The sequence below is a fragment of the Salvia hispanica genome, unplaced genomic scaffold, assembly GCF_023119035.1.
Source record: "Salvia hispanica cultivar TCC Black 2014 unplaced genomic scaffold, UniMelb_Shisp_WGS_1.0 HiC_scaffold_827, whole genome shotgun sequence".
NCBI classification, from domain to species: domain Eukaryota; kingdom Viridiplantae; phylum Streptophyta; class Magnoliopsida; order Lamiales; family Lamiaceae; genus Salvia; species Salvia hispanica.
Genome location: NW_025952607.1, coordinates 40,528 through 59,585, shown reverse-complemented (window position 1 = coordinate 59,585; position 19,058 = coordinate 40,528). Strand labels below are relative to the sequence as shown.

Sequence of the window (19,058 nt, the reverse complement as noted above, 5' to 3'; positions counted from 1 at the left end):
CAATGCTCTCCCTAAAAACTCTCTTATTTCTCCCTAACTCCTGCCACATCAGCGCCACATCAGCACCAAAATTTATTCCCAGTTTTTAGCCAACTTTTAGCCAACTGCTCCAATGGTTTCTCCCTTATTTCTCCCTAACTCAATATTTCATTTTTACATCATTACTAATTTAATTGTTTTATTTTTGTATATAATAAAGCTAGCTAATTTATAAGACAAGACAAATAATAGTAATAAAGTTCGTTGTATTAAACACGAGTAAAAAATTACAACGACGAAAATTAAAAAAAAATAGTACAGGAACGGAAAAAAAAATTCAAAGTAAAAAAATTCAAGGGCGGTGGGCGCGGTTTCTATTTGCCCACAATTCTTCGATCATATCGTGTTGTAGTGCTCGATGGGCCTCCTTTTGGTGTATGTCCATGAACGCCTTGAACCGTTCATGTTCGTTGTACGGTATACCCCGGCGGACGGACTCGGACTCGGTTGAGACACCGTGACTCGATGATGCAACACTGGTGTCGTTGGTGACGTTGAGGACGCCTTCGTGTTCATCCTCGATGATCATGTTATGCATGATGATGCACGCATACATGATGTCGGCAATATTCCCCTGGTAGTATCCCATCCGGTGGGAGCGGGAGGTACCTCCCCTTCGGAAGAAGAATGAGATATCTCCTCGTCGGACCGAGAATGAGAAGATGATTCAGAATTCATTAAATATAGATGGAGAGAGAGAAAATAAATGAAGAGAGAAAAGGGATGAGGATGAGGAGAGAATGAAGAGAGAAAAGGGATGAGGATGGGGAGAGAATGAAGAGAAGGTGTGTATTTATAGGGGGGAAATTAAAAAAAAAAAAAAAAAAAAAATATTTTTATCGCCGGATTATCGCCCACAGTGGTCGGCGATAATCTGGCGATAATCCGGCGAATTTTCGGGATTCGGCGTTAATTCGGTAGAATTAACGTCGATTATCGCCGATTCCTCCCCATTGCCGGCGAATTTTCGGCGATAATCGGCGATAAAACGCCGGATTTAACGCCGAGTGCATTGGGAGTGCTCTAAGCCTCTACATGACAATGAACTTTTTAGTTAATAAGACATTTTTTCTACAATTAATGCATGATAGATTTGTTTCCCTTCCTTTTCTTGTCTTTGCGAATTAGAATCGGTTCGAATTACTAAGTTCCTACTTTCGAATTACTAAGTTCCTACTTTCCTATTCGTCTGACAATACATTTGTTGCATTTGTCGTCTTCGCAATTATCTCTCTTTGCTTCTCACGTTACTCAATTTGATTTTGCTTCTCCTTTTGTATTTGTGAAATTATCTCTCTCACGGCTTATTAGTGGACTACTCCATTGTTGCTTGGCGACACTATAAATTCTATCCATGTTGATGTTGCTTTTAATAACTACTGTGATATGCAGCTCTAACTTTCATCGCTCATCCTCAGATTCTCTCTCATTATAATCCATCTCTCTCACTCCATGTACTCGACCGCCAAGAGCGAAGCCGTTTTCAGCAACCTCACACCAAGAGATACCCTGCAACAGTTAAAAGTGGCGAAACTGGAATTTTTTCCTTGTGGACCCTCATCATCAAAATTATGTATCCACATAAAATCAAATATTCTAAACTCAGCTTATCATGTACGAGTGAAAAGGGCTTTTTTTTAATAAAAATTTGCAATATAAACTTTACAATCATCCATCTTATATTTACCTAAGTCGAGAATTCTCCAAGAAGAATTGGACAAAACCAGCAAACAGTGTATGCAACTGCCGACAACCTTGATAATGTGATAAGCATTTTTTGCCCCTCTCAAATATAAGTCTCTCAACCACAAACCAACCATATAATATTAATTTATTTTTGTGAATAATATCTAACTACTACTCCGTAACCCATTTAACAAAACAAGTGGGAGTAGGGATTTGGTCGGTATTTTTGTTGTCTCGTCTAATCAGTGGCAAAATTGAACTATAAATATTTTCTATATTTATTTAAAGATTATATTGATAGGAATTTTTGCATAATGATTTTATATAAAAGTTAAATAAATTTTAAAATTCTATGAAAGAATTCTTTTAAAAAATAAATGTAGGCGAAAGTTCCGTGGGCTCTTTATTTGGGTCAGCCTATGAATATTTCTTGTTCGACATGAGATTAATCTTATGACTAATTCATTTCTCGTTCTTTACTAAAATAAGACTTTTGGAGATACGTTAATTTTTTATAAATTGAGTTTGAGTTTTGTTTATTTTTTTTTAAATTCTCTGTTGAGAAAATTGTAAAATATTTTCTTGAAGCCTCTGACGTCATATGTCTGATTATGTCATTAAGTATTATTGTAATTCGTACTGGTGAAAATGATGTAGGGTTCAATGTTGGCAACTTGCTCATCCACCACTGAGACAACATGTTTAAGACAACCTTATGCTAATCAAAATTTGATGGACCCCTTATCTTAATTTTAAGATCTCACAATCTTACTTTTTGGTAGGACAAAATACCCCATGCATCATAGTACTTGCCATAGACTAGTTGTTGGATCATAATGCAAAGTAAGAATCTTTAATTTTGAATCAACACATTCTTCTTGAAACCTTCCCAAGTCACATCTACAACAAAATTTAATCACCGAATTGATCGACAAATGTTTCGTCGAAATCTAGTAAAGAATAGTCGAAACAACTTTATACAACGTGACAGATTCAAAGACAACACACAACACACAACCGACACGACAGGCAGGCAGACAACATTAATGGATAGAAAAGGAAAGGAAACTACTGCATTATTGAGAAGTGAGTTCTAAGCCACTCATAGGCATGTCTATAATTAATAGTAGGATTTGAATGATTATTCTTAATTAATTAAAGTAGGAAATGGTTATTCTTAATTAATCAAAGTAGGAAATAATGAGGTATAACTAAACCTTGGTAAAGAAACCATCAACTGTAAATCACATATATAAATCTAGCATTATTGACGATCCGATCTTTCAAGTTTCCTCTTGGTAGACTTAGGCACAAAACACACCCCACACATTTTAAATAACATTGCTTGTAAGATTCCTAGAACTATGTCAAGTTGTTTGATACCTAATTAACGAGTGTGAGGTGCTTTTATACGTTAGGAGTAAGTCATTTTGTCTTCGATGAGAATACATCAATCCGAGAGCACTAGTTGTAGCGTGATCTATCTTGCTCGATTGGCTTAAAATTGATTTGTTTTATTATGTTCTTTGTAATTTCCATTTCGTTCTGACTTGTTCATTTTCTTCAGTTGTAATAGTCAGAGTACCATATGTATACATTATACAGTTTGAGTTTCTTTTCTATATTTCCAACATATATTTATATGTCACTGTTAGAAATACAAGGACAAAATCTTGAGTCGTATACATGTGACTAGCTATTTAAATCGAAGCAAAGAAACAAAATACAGTACTAGCCAGAAAAAAAAAATCACAACTCATAAAAAACAAACTAATTGTTGAGTCGAGGAAAACCTTTTTCTCAAAAACTATATACGCTCCGAATAAGTTTATTAGTTAACATACTACTGTCCAAAAGATAAAATGACTCATTCTAGCACGCAGAAGCATCTCAAACTTACCCAGCATAGACGAAGTAGAACGTAATTCCAATAATTGAGCAAACAAACTTCTAAAAAATGAAAAAAGATAGCTTCCTTTGTGATAATATTGTTATAGTCATCGACTCTTCCAACACTCATATAACATTGAATTAGAAATTGAACTACATGCATGTGACATGGTTTCCATTCAGTTGTGACAGTTGCATGCAAGAGAACAAATATTATCTGTGTCTCTATAAGCATGACGTGATGTCCATTAATAAAAGAGATCACAAGAAAGAGGTGTTAGTTGTTTTCAGCTTTCGCATTGGAAAGTGTTTCATCACTTTGCATCACCAAAACTATGAAACTTCAGATTCTAAGCTCTTTAACTAACATTGCTTGCCAATTGGAGTTCAATTTCAAAACAAAGTCACGAGGGCATCCGTAGTATAGTAAGTAATTCATTTTCAGCCACAATTAATTCACTAATTTTATCATTTTTAGTTTTATTTTATTTTAAAAAAAATTCAGCCACGAGGGAATTTCAAAAAATGGAAACACGTCGATGGGTCCGCGATTTGTACCTGTGTTGTGAATGGCCTGACCACATCAACCTTTTATATGGAGAAAAGAGTACACCACAACTTCGCAAAAGAGCAATAGAAGACAAAGACCATCTAATATAAAAAAACACACAATAATAGCATGTCCGTCTATCTTCTTTAGCAAAAGTATTGATCTGCAGTATATTCAAAAAAAAAAAACAAAGGAAAAAAAAGAATATTAAGATGACACATAATAAACCAAAACTTTAAACTACGCCAAGTTTCGAGCATTTAAATAAATGGTCAATACTTGCCAACTTTCAAGTAATTTTTTTTGCACGTGATTAAGTAAACTAGAGGGTGTTTGAAAAATTAAGATAAAAGGTGTTATATTTTACTTGAAAACCAAATACATTAACAAAATATATAATTAGCCAAAACCATGAATTTTAACATGACTAGAATTATGGCCCAAAGTTTTAAAACCCGAATGGACTATTGATTGAACATATAGATTCGAGAAAAATGATGGCCCAAGATTTATTATGCTACTGTATTTCTGAATAAAGTTTTTGTGATTTTTTGTTGATTTGATTTCGATATCTTTAGCTTGATTAGATAGAGTTATTTATGATAAATCATAGTATATGGAGTAGTAAAGAGTGATTTATAAAACTATCAATTAATTAGAAAGTAATAAAAAATAAATTATATTATTACCTACTCAAATAAAGACTAATTTACGAATAGATTGCGTGACAGACTTGGTTTCAGATTTTAATATTTAAGTGAAATTATTACATAAATAGTCATAATCCTATTTAGTATCTTTTGAATATTTACAATAATTTCGGTACAATAAGGGCTGGGTTAGGTATGGATTGGGGCATTTAATCTATTCTAAACCTATGTTTTGTACTATGGATAATTTTTGGGAAAGCCCGACGGGCCTATCGAATTTTATCTAGGCCCGGCGTAAACAGTGCCAAATTCCACTGTTACTCTTGGGAAAAAAGTCCACCAAAAATTATTGGATTATTCACTGTTTTAATAGGTTTCCTCTTTACCTTTCAATTTTTTCCCCTCCAATCTCTCTCTCTGCCATCAGCGCCTTCAATTTCTTCCACTCCACTCTCTCTCTGCCATCAACAAACCATATTTGTTCTGTCTCTTGAGCACTCCTCTCCGTCAACATCTATTCCATGAACCTTGGACCTCTATTCCATGGCCGCCGTCGTTCGCCACCTAGCGATAGTGGCGGCGCCCGACGTCGTTTGGTTTCGGACTCTACGCCCTCTGTATTATGCTGGAAAACATTGCAGGGGAGGGATTGGTGGAGTACTTGCTGTAAATCTAGATCCAAATTCATAATAATTTCTGCAATTTAGTCTTCTTGTAGTGGATTTCTGTATGTTTGGGGCATATTTGTTCTTCCGATTTTTGTATTTTGGTTTTTTTTTGTTTTATCAAATTATGGATGAATTTCTAGGTTTGGTGTCGATGTGGTATCGATTTCTATTTATTCAGATCATGAAACTCTCAATTTTGGAATTAGATTCTTGATTTTGGACTCAAACTCATCTTCAATACATAGATTTTCGATTCTGGAAGTATTCGTCGATTTTTGAATTGTTGATGACATTCAAAATAATCAATATTTCTGGAAAATTATCCATGCTACAAAACAATACTAACATAAAAATCTAATCCAAGTTCTATCCTGCTTTAGGCCCGAAATTTTATCCCAGGTTCACTATCATGGTATATTCCAGTCCATGCTACAAAACGAGCCCTAACTATTTTGCATATTAAAATATTTTAAACTATAAATAAAACTAAATTTGTCATGTATCATCAACATGCATCAACTAACACTATGTGAATTTTTAAAATAAATTAAAAAATAGACACCTTAACGGTTACCAACTTAGTCAAACTTGAAGAGTTGACCTGTCTTTTCTTGACTTGAAACTCTGAAAGCATATCGATCGATAACACAATTGGCTGCTGGAGTTTCTAACTAAAATATCAAGGTACGAATCTCATACTATATATAGTTTAATCATAATATCAAGTTAAATTATAAACAATGTTATTATATTTTTCGATAATGTGAATCAAATATGTGTATATATTGAAAAAGTTGAATTAATTATAAATACGAGATACTGTGAGAAATATAGTTTAAGTGAGATTAAAATTGTAGATATGGGTCTAATAAAACTCTAATTTCTCCTTTTTAAAAGATTACCTATAGTTAATTCATCCATCTCTCATTAATTGTACACCATTTGATTCGACTCAGGTTTTAAGAAATATAGTAGTAGTAGAAAGTAAGTGAAAAAAAGGTAAAATGTGAGTCCTACTTTTATACTCCATATGTTCCATGGTAGTTAAGTCGTATTTGTTTTTAGTTTGTCTTAAGATAGTTGAGTCATTTTCTCTTTTGGTAAAAACTTTATTCCCTATCATACTTTACTCTTTCTTCACCTTTTTTACTTTATTTTCTTTATTTTAATATTTAATAAATTAATTTCTTAAATTTCGTGCACAAATTATAAGAACTGCTTCCGTAACTTTAGTACGGAGGAAATATATTAATTTTATAATAAAATATATATATTATGAGTTCTAATTTTCATTTCCAAAAGTATAAAGATGAACTAAAACTAAAACTATCATTTTCATAATCGACCGTAATATTTCACCTCTGTGTATAGATCGATACACAAAAATTTATTTAAAGCATATATTTTGTGATCGAGAAATCAGAATTCAGAAGTAATTGTTCGATTTTGAATAATTGACCATAATTAATATATTTTCTTTAACAATCTCAGAATATATTTTATTAGAAGTCTACTTGGAATCTAGCTTAACCACAAATTTCTTGAGATTGATCTGATAACGATATAAACAATTATATACGTGTACGGAGAAAAGTCTAAATATAAACTTAAGACTTCCAAAATTTTATTTAATGCAACAAAAACCAATTAAGTTGGATCATTTGTGTCATTCCTCTTAGGTTCATTAATATTTTATTTAAGCCTACTAGTATTATTTTGAGTTACAACTTACTACAATCTAATGCTAGTAGTATTAATTAATTTAGTTCAAAATTCTAGTTAGAATATTACTATGTCATACAGAAAACATTTTGTAGTATCAACCTTCAAACGGTTTGCAAAAAATCATCAAGAAATTTAAAATTTTGTTGTAACATTATTTCTATATACACATAACTATTGATCCCTACCAACCGATTTCATTTTTCGTTTTCTGAAAATTTTTTATGTTAATTAGAGTCAGAAACTCAATGATTGATGTCTATCTATAGCGATTGCCAGCTAATTATCAACTTAATTTTCCTTTTCGAACAAAAAGAATCAAATTGTGGTCCATAATTAATTAATATTATACTAACTCGGTGACAAAATGATTGAAATATTTTAGCTAAACGTAGATATAAAAAAAAAGAAAAAAAAAGAAGAGAGATAAAAGGTATACAAAAATGGGAAAAGTGGTGAATCATAGTACTAAAGATGCAAAAGTAGCTCATTTTTATTGACTAGCAAAATTAATTAATTAATAATACAATTAATTATGGACGAAAGTATATTTGCTTAGATGCAATTGACCTATACAACATCAAAACTGTCTAAAGATTATTAATTGAGTGGCTCTCTCTAACCAAGTATTGTACTACAAATTAGTGAGTGACAAACACAAAAGTTATTAAGCTCATTAAAACTCATCACTCGAATTAATTCCATCACTCTAACGTCTTTTGATTTGTATAATCCATTCTCGCATATATAATTCATACTCTCCAATTAATTCCTTCACTCTAACATCTTTTGATTTATATAATCCATTCTTACATAAATAATTCATACTCTCGAATTAATTCCATCACTCTAACATCTTTTGATTTGTATAATCCATTCTCACATATATCATTCATACTCTCAAATTAATTCCATCACTCTAACATCTTTTAATTTGTATAATCCATTCTCACATATATCAATCATACACTCATAAATATGTGGTTTCGAGCAGGCTTGACCGACCCATGGTTAGTCAATAAGTCATCATGATATATGATCAGAACGGAAAAATGTAATATCATGATGAAATATCTACCAAATAGTAAAACTAAAAGCTTCCTTAGCACAAACAACGACACGCGATGAAAATAAGCGGCGACGACCTTCTTCAACCGTCGAATTTCAACCTCTTCCCCTTTCCCGATATTTACATTCATCAACATTCTACTTTCCTATCTAACTTTAGTAAAGTATTTCGATCAAATGATCAATAAAATACGAGACTGAAACGCAAAAACAAAGCCCCAAATTCCTATCTACGAACTTCTTCACCGCAATCAAGCGAGATTCAAGCCGGCGATGCTCTCAGCCAGCAGCAGCTCATCGATCGTGATCCTCTCCCCAAATTTGTACGAAAATCTCAGCATCCCCTGCGAATTGACGCAGCCTTTCTGCACCGGAAAACAGACGACGGCGCTGCCGCCGCTGCTCCGGGCGAAGTCGAAGAGCTCCTTGACCGGCGTGTGGATCTCGCCGACGTAGCGGTCGCCGAGCTTCCGCTTGCAGTAGAGCTTGACGACGAGCATGGTGTTGCAGTTCTCCAACATCGACTCGCTGATTGCGAAGCGCATCGTGTAATTCCACGCCGGATTCGTCTCGCCGTGCTTGTCCGTCGAGCGAGCGCTTCTCGAGGGTCACGTTGGAGACGGCGCCGCCGCCGCTGAGGGAGACGCGCGCGTGGACCTTCATCTTGCCGAGCACGCGCACGTTTTCGAGATCGGTGGCGGAAATTAGGGTGATTACGAATTTTCTGCAGTCCATATTTGGGGGAAATTGAGATCAGTGTGTGTGGGTGTGTGTTTTATAGTGTTTGTTTATTTGAAGGTGGAAGGAAATAGGAGTATAATAAGTAGGAGACTTGTGGAGGTTGGATAGGACTCAGTATGCATGGTACAATGAAGCAACCAAGAAGAAGAGGGAGTGATTAATATATACATATATTTTGAAAATGAAATATTATATTATTAGCTTCTTTTTTTTTTAATTGTTATTATCTGTGTAAAAAACGACGACTTTGGTTGATTCTAAAAAATGTCTCATATCCGTTTATTAATTAATTTTATAATGAAATGTGAGTGTAATGAACTGGTGGAAAGTGAGGTCCATTTATCAAAAATGAAAAACTGGAAAACATTTCATGGACGGAGGGAGTATTGTTTTGGACATCGCAAAAAGACGTTGTTATGTAGACAATCGCAAGACATAAAAAGCTGAAACCGAAATCTCAAAGAAGATCGCTCAATGAAATAACATTGTTTTAGATACCCTTAAATTAAATGATCAATTTTAGCAGATATAGTCTATGGAAATTTTTTTAGGTCCAAAAATGAAATAGCAATAATGTCTAAAATGCTGTAAAATGACATCTAATATGATTATCATTTAGAAATTATTTATGATATTTAAATTCACCGGGAATAAGAAATGTTAAACTTCAATTATCAAGGAATTATGTTTCGCTCTAAAAATAGAGGGTTGAACAAAATGATATTGAGATGGTTATGTGCATAGTCGTACTATCAAAAATCTCTTGCTGGCTACGAAAAATGGATTTAGATCAAACTATAAATCTCTGATTAGAGATTTTGAATCTTGATGCCTCATTTTTTTTGACTTTATAAACATGTAATTCATACTTTATAGCCAATAAATTCTCTGACACTCATTGACATATCACACAATAAAATGCAGGAAAAAGTCATGGTTTTCTCTATTTTTTTATTGTAAATATTTTAGAACAAAAGTCAATATGAAGTTAATATCTACAAGAAGTAGAATGACATGTGTATATTTCGATCTTTGTCTTCTACTTTCATTTGTATTTAAATATTTCATTCCAAGTACTAGGATATATTAATGGTGCATCTTCATCTTAATTATTTTCAAACATTGCCCTATTATTAAATATGCAAACAATATTATATGAGTTTCGTCAAAGTTTAATTTCTAAAACCAAAATGCTGCACATTTAATTGTTGGATTATTTTCTTAATTTGTTAGTGAGTATATTCTTATCTTCTGTTGATAACCAAATTGCTAGAGGCTTCAAAGATTAACCAGTAGTGAAATTGCATAAATAAATAGTAAATAATAAAGAAATTTGTCTGCAAAAAATGAGTTTGAGAAGAAATATAATCATATGGAGTAGTATATACTAGTACTATACTAATATAAGCGGAAAAAATAGGTTTAATAAGAGTAATACTTATAATTTTTTCTGCATCCACTACATTAATAATGACATCATAATTCATGACGAAGCATGATATAATTACTATCATAGGAGTAATTAAAAGTAAATTAAAATCTCGACAACAAGATTTGTCTATTGCAATTAACTAAAGCAAAGAATTGTCAACTTGGAATAAAATAACAAAATTAATTAATTACATATCGAGACGAAGACCTTGAACAGTCTTGTCTTAGCATCAAAGTACATTCGCAGTAATTTACTCATAAGGAGGTTAATTTGTTAGATAACACAAAAATAAATCATTTCTTGTTAATTTTTTAAAGTTTTTGATTGTTGCAATTATCGTTGGAATTTATGATTAAAAGCCAAACTTGCGTGGATTAATTAATTAATGTCACTTTCTTGATTGAGTTGATAAAGTCATAACTTATATATGACAAACCAAAAACTCTTAACATGTTCAACACGCTTTCAATACAATATCAACATACAGAAATTTCAAGATTTTAATGTCAACACAAGATCAACACAATATCAATACTAATATCAATACAACATCAATCATCGACTATCATAAATTCCGTTGATTTTCCTGCTGACGCTTTTTGTGATTTATTGACATTTTTCAATGGTCCAAATCATAGTTGAATTTGTAAAATATTTAGAGTTTCTTGATTACATTCCTCCTTGAATATATACGTGTCACTGAATAAGTTGCTGCCAGAAAAATTGCGAAATTTTCCATTATTCAAATTACCTGAAAATCAGCGTATTTCTGTTGAAAATTTAAACAATAAGCATTTGAATAGTAGTATAAGTTTTCCAGTTGTCAACTTGTCTATAGTAGAAAAGACAGAACAATAAATGCTGTCCCCGTTGGAAAGGAGATTCATTCAACAAGTAAACCCCAAATTTCAAAGTTTAAAAAAAAAACTGCAAGAAATATAGGATATGATGTGGAAATTAAGACAACCAGTTTAATTGGGCGGAAACCCCCTTTTTCCGGGGCCGAAAATTTAATATTTTTTGGGTTATCGATTAAACGTTTTGGGGTGGACCCCAAATACCATACACCAACGACAACTTAATTTATTTCATACAACAAACCAAGCTTTGGGATGGATGCAATTGCACGAAAAGATTTTGGGTAAAATATATGTTTTTTTTCTAAAGTCACGTTTAAAACGAAAAGGTCATCATCACCCATCAAAAATCAATTTTTAAAAATTTTAAAAGACAAAACCTTCACCAACAAACATTTTTGCGTTACAAAAAAACACTTCAAAAGAAGATAGAATTAAATTTATAAGTGAATATTGAATTACCAGATCACTAGTAGTGTTTGGGGAAAAAAAGCCCTTTAAAAACTTCCAAATTATCGATGGATTATAATACCTACTTATGCTTATCTTTGCAAAAGTAGCATAGGGAATATAAAAAGTCATGTTATCTTTATCCATTCCATATAATATTTTTGGCCTGTTGGGAGGTATAAAATATATTTAAACGTGGGTTTTTTCTTTTAAGGGGGAATCTGAATCTTCATGTATGATGAACTAGTATAGTCAATTAATTGGCTTCTTGTCTTAATCTTAATGCATGATGAATAAATTTTCAAACAAATTGGGTTTTCTCTCATACTACTATTCAAACCACATGGTTCTCCTATCTGGATCAATTAGGAATTGCGCCACACAACAAAACATATTCCCCCATAAATATATAGATACGTTAAAATTTAATTAATTTTAAATTCACACTACATGATAATAACCCAACACATGATTCCCCATATAACAAATGCGTCACAAACTGATAATAATATACTCCCAAATTTTAAATTCACACTAAAGATAATAATAAAAAAACAAGTAAAAGTCTTTTCCAAGAATTATACAAAAGAATACTACTAAAATAAACTATAATCAAAAATAAAAATTAAATAAATCCAACAATCATAGTATAACATAAATCATAACCCCCAAAAAAATTTAAATAAATTAATTAATAAAAATACTCCAAATTAATGATACACATGTTAAGCAACATAACCTGAATTTTCATCTTAAAGATTCGAAAATCCATGAACCGAACCGACCCATTTTCTAGAATCTTTTAACCGGGTCGGGTCCAGACCCGCCCGTGAGTATATAAGAAAATGAAAAAGATTAGCCCTATGCTGAAGCTCCCGTTTCGGGTTAACCAACTTCTTTTTACAAGCTTTGGTTTTCCAATTTTTCACCCTTTTGACGCGGTATATCCACTCAAAAAGGTGAATAAAAACAAACTTTCATTTCCAACTCCTAATTTATCAGAGCTGGGAAATTTCCCCCCTTGAATTCTTCATATTTTTTGAGATATAACTAATTTTGTTAGGTTGTAAACAGTGAGTTGGGTTCCCTTACTGTTTTTCTAAATGATTTTGAATGTTTAATCGGGGTTGGAAAATGGCCGCTAAGGTCTGGGTCTCAAAAAGATTCTATGAGGGATGTGATGTTTGTTTTTCATTTAAAGGTTTTATCTTTTTCTGCTTTTGGAATTAGGGATGGGTGAGAATGGGAAAGAAAATGATAGAGTGATAAAGTTTAATTTTTTTTGCTTAATTGAGGTTTTCGTTGTTGTTTGGTCCAAATGAGGGGGCATTGGATGGCTGGCATTACTTGGGGAAGTATGCGGGTTGTGATGGGGGGAGTTCACCCTCAGCTCGATTGGGATCCTCTGCTGTAGTTGGGGAGCATCGTTGTCGACCATTGGTAGGTTGTTTAAGTTAATTTTGGAAAATTTAGGTTTAATGTATTTAGTGCCATTTTTTAAAGTTCGTTGAGTAACTGCAGTTCGTGGTGTTTAAAGGGTTTTTTACGATGTTTGAGCTTCAAGCTTTTTTTGGTTATTGATGCTTTTTAGAGGCATCTTTTATCGGTTAAATATTGCAGTTGGTTATGCTAGTATTTTATGATCCTGGCATAAGAATTTGGTTATTGATGCTTTTTTGTTTGTGCTGGGAAAAATTTGGTGCTCATTAATGGTTTCCCCCTTTCTTTTTGTCCTAAAGTTGGGGATTTGTTTAAGTGCCCCTTTCTTTTTTTATTCTCTTTTTCAAGAAATGTTGAGGTTTAGGATAAGACTAATTAATGGGAAATTGAGACGTAAAACCCCTTCAGATCCCCATTTCCCCCAAATGGATGATTAGTAATAGGTCAAAAAGTTATACTCCCTTTTTTGCAATAAATATTGTTTTTTTTTACTAATCCCTTTTCCGTGCATTTTTCCCTTTTTCTTTCCCTACCCCGCCTGTCATTTATTACACATGATTTTTTTTGTCTGAGCTCATTTTTGAAATGCCGTTTTTTATTATTTTCCCTTTTTCTTTGGGCCCTTTGGGGGGAAAAATGTGCACTTCCCCCACGTCCAACACCATGAGCATCAAAGTTTTGTCTCTTTCTTTTTTCTCTTTCTTTTCATTTAGTTTAGTAAACATCACAAGGATACGGGAACATTCCCCGATCTCTTTTTGTGCTGATTATATTTTTTTGGGGCTTTTGTGGAGTTCTTTCTATCATTGCCTGTACATTCATAAATTAGTATTTTGGGGCCCGATTTTTCCTTTTTTCATTCCCTAAAATTACCAAAAAGGACATGATATCCTTTTCCCAAAAGAATCTCTGGGTTCACCTTGTTCTCTATTGTGTGCAGTTTGCCCAAAAAGGGCCCCATCGCTAAGTTAAAACAATTTTCCCCAGAAACCCCGGGTAACTTTTGGGTTCAATAAACATAAAAACCACGCCGAGTAGAGGCGCGCGCCTTTTGTTGAGCTGAAAGGATTTTTAAATTGTATCTGGTTTATGTATCCCCAAAATATACCCACGAGTGATTTTTTTTCCCGGGAAATTTCCCTTATTTGTCCTTGGTGTCTCTAAACAAACAAGTCTGAGATAAAAAGTTTAGTGTTAGGGGACTTTTTTGCTTACCCCGAAAATCTGTTGCCCGAGACTGAGAAGAATATTTTGGGATTCAATATTGAATATGGTTCAATAATGTTCTGCTTTTAATTTCCCATTTTTTTCTTTTTTTTTACCCCACCATTTGCGTAAGGCATTGATTAATCTTACCTAAATCAGTTGATCGAAACCTAATTTAGTCTAGTTGTGCTAATGGGGTTTTTGCCCAAATGACTTAATCGACGAATTAATTTCAGTCAATTTACCTTTTTACATCAGATTTCTAATTCCTGCCATGTATCACTTCTCTGTTAATTTTCCCTAAATTAACGTGATTTTTCCCTTTAAACATTGTGACTTCACTGTATTATCCTCTCAATTTAGTAGAAAAGGGTTTTTTATAACACTTTCCCTTCTTTTTTGCAATCCTCCACTTTTAGAAATCTTCGTTTTGAGTTTTTTTGAAAATCTGAATGATAAATGTGCATCCTCCTAATACCTGTTTTAATTAGTCAAATCTGCATCCAGTAATGCCATCGAATTAGCCCATATTTTTTTTTAAACCACCCCACTGTTTCTTCTTTTGGAGATTTTCTTAAGATAGGTTTTTTGATCTATATCTCATTTTTTTCCCACTTTTTTTTTCAGCATATCAAAAAGTTTGCTGGGAACTATCCCCCTTGATGTAACAAGTTTTTCCATGATGAAACCCTTTTTGGTTTTTTTTTTTCGGCCTTCCTTTTTTTTCCCTTCCTTCTCTTTGTATTTTTTTATTACCGTATTTATAAGTTTCTTTGGTGTTCATGTTCAAATTAGCATTTCTTTTACTTGTTCTTTTTTCGGGGCCCTTTTTCAGGAATGAGCTATGAAACTGATATGTAAAAAAAATACTAAAATTGCTGGCATTAAATATTTTAAGCTGATATTAAGAACCATTAACATGGCAATTTTGTTGCTGAAGGATGTTTGTTTTGTGGTTGTTATGTTTGAGGTTTTCTTTAATGATAAAAAAACTTAAAAAATTTTAAAACATTATTTTTAAGATAAATCTGAACTACAGAGAACCGAGGGGAAGACAAGTTTAAGGAGATCAGAAAAATGTTACGAGGTAGGAATCCAAATCCTTAAAAAAATAAAACTATGCATTTCACATTTTTTTTTTTGAGCATTTGATGGAAAATTTTTTAAATCATGATTTCGGGACGGGTTTTTAAACAGATGATGAGAAACTTTCCCATATATGACAAGTAGGGGAGGCTGGGCTTAAAGGTGCCGCATGGGAATGGGGGGGAAGTCGAGGGAAAGGAAAAAAAAGATAGGGGGAAATGTCTCAATGTTTTTTTTTTGTCAATTTTATGGTTTGTTATGTTACAATTATTCTAACATTTGTCTACTTTCAATGGTTGGGTTTCAACAACCCATTTGATATATTCGGGGTCGTTATTCAAGGCATGGGTGGTATGGGTGGTATGGGAGGAAGGGGATCCGCAGCCGAGCCACTGAAGGCGAAGATCAGGTCTACAATTTGATCCTCCCCTTCAAAAATCAGTGTTTGGCATTGAGAAAGGGGATTGAAAAATTTCCGGCCCCGGGGAGCTGCAGCACCTGTAATGGTTCGGGGGGGAAAAACCCGGGGAAAAACTCCAACCAAAGCACTTGCGGAGGCCAAGGGCAAGTTGTAGATCCACGAGGACGCCACTAGGTGTCTTCCAACAGGTCATGACTTGTTCGGGCTTGGGGGCGGAGAGGGGAAAGGGCAACCCCCGGGAACACATGTGGGGGCAAGGCCGGGTAAGAAAGTCAAGCGCATCAGCTTGAAAGTTCCGGGGCCGGGGGGGATTCTGGAAGCCGTTTTAGGGTGCGTAACGAGGGGAAAAGCCGGACGTAGTAACCCCCCGGGGGATCTTCTTTTTCACCATTGATGTCCTCCCCACCCCGCTTGAGAAGGGACCACACCAACATTCTCATACGTGCAAGGTTTTTTATATAGATGCCATCTTTGGGGAAAACACCCAGGTGCCAACCGCCCATGGAATGGTGGACCTCAAAATTGGCCCGGGGACGCAACCGGGGACGACCTTGGTCATGGCAAAGAAAGGGGTTTCCCCTTTTAAAAAGAGGAACATGAGGGGGGACCAGCCGGGGGAAAATGCAAGTCGGGGATCCCGAAGCGACTGAGTGGCGACGAGAGGAAGCTCCAGCAACCCCCTGGCCTGAAGAAGGAGAAGGCTCCCAGTGTGAGGTAACTATATTTTTCAATATTTATCAAACTTTATGATAGATGTTGTATTTGTAGAATTATAGCCATTTATAAGGCACATTGCTACCTCAGTGAATCTACATGAGAAAAAAGAATTCTTTAAATTTTGGGGATTAGTTTTGGGGTTTTTCCATTGGAATAAGGTATTCTACTGAATCTCTCCCTTTTTCTTTTACATCAATTGTATTGTGATGGAATTGGGGGTTGGGCCCGTTGTATGGTGGGGCCCGGGCCCCCGCTTGCTGAGCCATTTGAACAAAGCCATTGGGGGCCAAAAAAGTTTGGTGTGCTAATTTCTTTTTGGTTTAAAGGTAGCCTGTTTCACTTTTTATTATAAAAAGAGCTTTACTATATATATAATCGGGAAAAAATTTTTAGTTATTTGGAGGAGCGAAGGGGACAACGACTGTGGCCAAAGCACGCCAAAAAAACCTAGGGTCGCCCTAGGGGGAGCCGTACGCAATCGGGCAGGCTTAAGATCGTCGAATACGAATGTCGGTCGGCAGGTCACCGGATTCGCATACGCCCCCTTTTCAGCAATACTTGTCCTTTTTTAAAAAGTCGGGCGCGCTCCGCATCCCACCCACGCCCCCCCCCCCTTCGGGGGAGCCCCGGCCTGACGTTTCCGCCGTTGCAGCCCGCGGCGCTGCAATTGCCTTGGCTGCCGCATCGGCATCACCGTCACCGGCAAATTGAAGCCTTCGGAGGGTGACGTCGTAGAAGTCCCAGCCAAAAGGGGGGAACTCGCTAGCACGCCCCGGAGGCCGGGGGCATCGCCGCACTTGAGGCTGGAGCCGCAGCTGCCGGGCTCACACCAGCCGTTTCCGCGGGGTTTAACCCTTTGGGCGGGGCCAGTTCACGGGGGCGGTGAAGGTGTGGCTTTTGGGCCCGGTTAGGGGGGTTCCCCAAATTTTTTGCCTTTGGGTATACCGCCGGCCATATCGTTTCCCGGGGGTAGTTGACGATGGGAAAAATCTTTTACCATCGGAAGGTTTTGGCCCTGCAAAAAATCATTCGAATTAATTAGAAAAAACTTCGAGAAAAAGAAAATATTAAATCAAAAAATGTAGCTGTACATATACATAAATATTAACCGATGTGGAAAAAAAAATTGAAAAAAAAAAATAATGGAAAAAAAAAGAATTTTGAAGAGTTCCCCCCAAATTTTTTTTACAGTTAGGGTGTGTGAAGATTAATGTGGCGAAAACATAATTCATTTATGAACTGAATTTATAGGTGAAAAAATTTTAGTACATGTACTAAAGAATGAGAAGCACTAGAAGTTGTGAAAATATTTATTAAAATAGAATAATTTTTTTACTAATAGTGGTGCATCGAAGTTTAGCATATATTCAAAGGATATAAATTTTCTATTCTTTCGACATTCTTTGGGGTTTTAATGAGCATTATTGAACTTAGTCCGCCTAAAAAAATGAAGGGCAAAACAATTTTTTAAAAATTTACAATTCGTGTAAATTAATTTTATGTTAATCGATGAATACAATTAAAAGTCCATATCTGATTGGGTAGACAAAAACATAACCTAAAAAAATATTTAAACCCCATTAAGAAAATTTTTTCATCACGCTTTTTGATTGGACAATTAATCAAGTACGCATGCCCCAACTATTTACACCTACCAAACCATTTTGAAAATACGTCACAATTTAAGGAATTTTATTCCAATCATTTACACCAAATTAAAATTTACACCATTTTGGTTAGTTTACAAAAATTTTTGGAAATAATTTCCATTTTATTGCTTTACAAAAAAAATAAAAAATAGGAAAATTTGGGCCATTTTAAACCCAAAAAAATTTATTTAAAGTAAAAGGTTGGGGACGGTCTCATGTTAAGAAAATTTTCTCAAACTCAATACAAATCCGACATTATACATTCAAACCTCAACACAACATGCATAAGACATGGTGAATTCTCTTTAGTGGCGTTTTTTATACATGAGAACAATGACACTAAAGTCTAGACAACGAAACTCTCGTTTGTGACGTCTTGAAGATTGCACGAAATAATCTTTTGATTGCTTAAGATTACTTGTCCGAACTTGAATTATTCTTAGACAATCATACAACTTTTTAAACAAACACCACAAGAAAGGGGTGTTAGGCCATCCGCCACGCTGTCTCTTATCCGTCTCTTAACCGTCTCATCTCTTCACTATTCATGGGTCCCACTGTACTTTTCAGCTCATCTCTTAACTAAGAGCAAGACCTGATCCCTCCATCTCTTAACCATCTCTTAACTATTCATTCAATTTCATTTTTTATTTTTAATTCCAACAAATTCAATTAATAAAAACACACTTCATTAAAATAAAATAAATATTACAATTTAAAAGCCTAAAAAATAAAAAATACATAATTTAAAATCCTAAAAAATAAAAAAAATGGCGTGCCCTCACG

At 34.4% G+C, this 19,058-nt stretch overlaps 1 pseudogene; it reads left to right on the top strand.

Moving 5' to 3' along the window:
• Positions 1-15,476: 15,476 nt before the first annotated feature.
• Positions 15,477-16,624, top strand: LOC125200149 (annotated as a pseudogene).
• Positions 16,625-19,058: the final 2,434 nt, after the last annotated feature.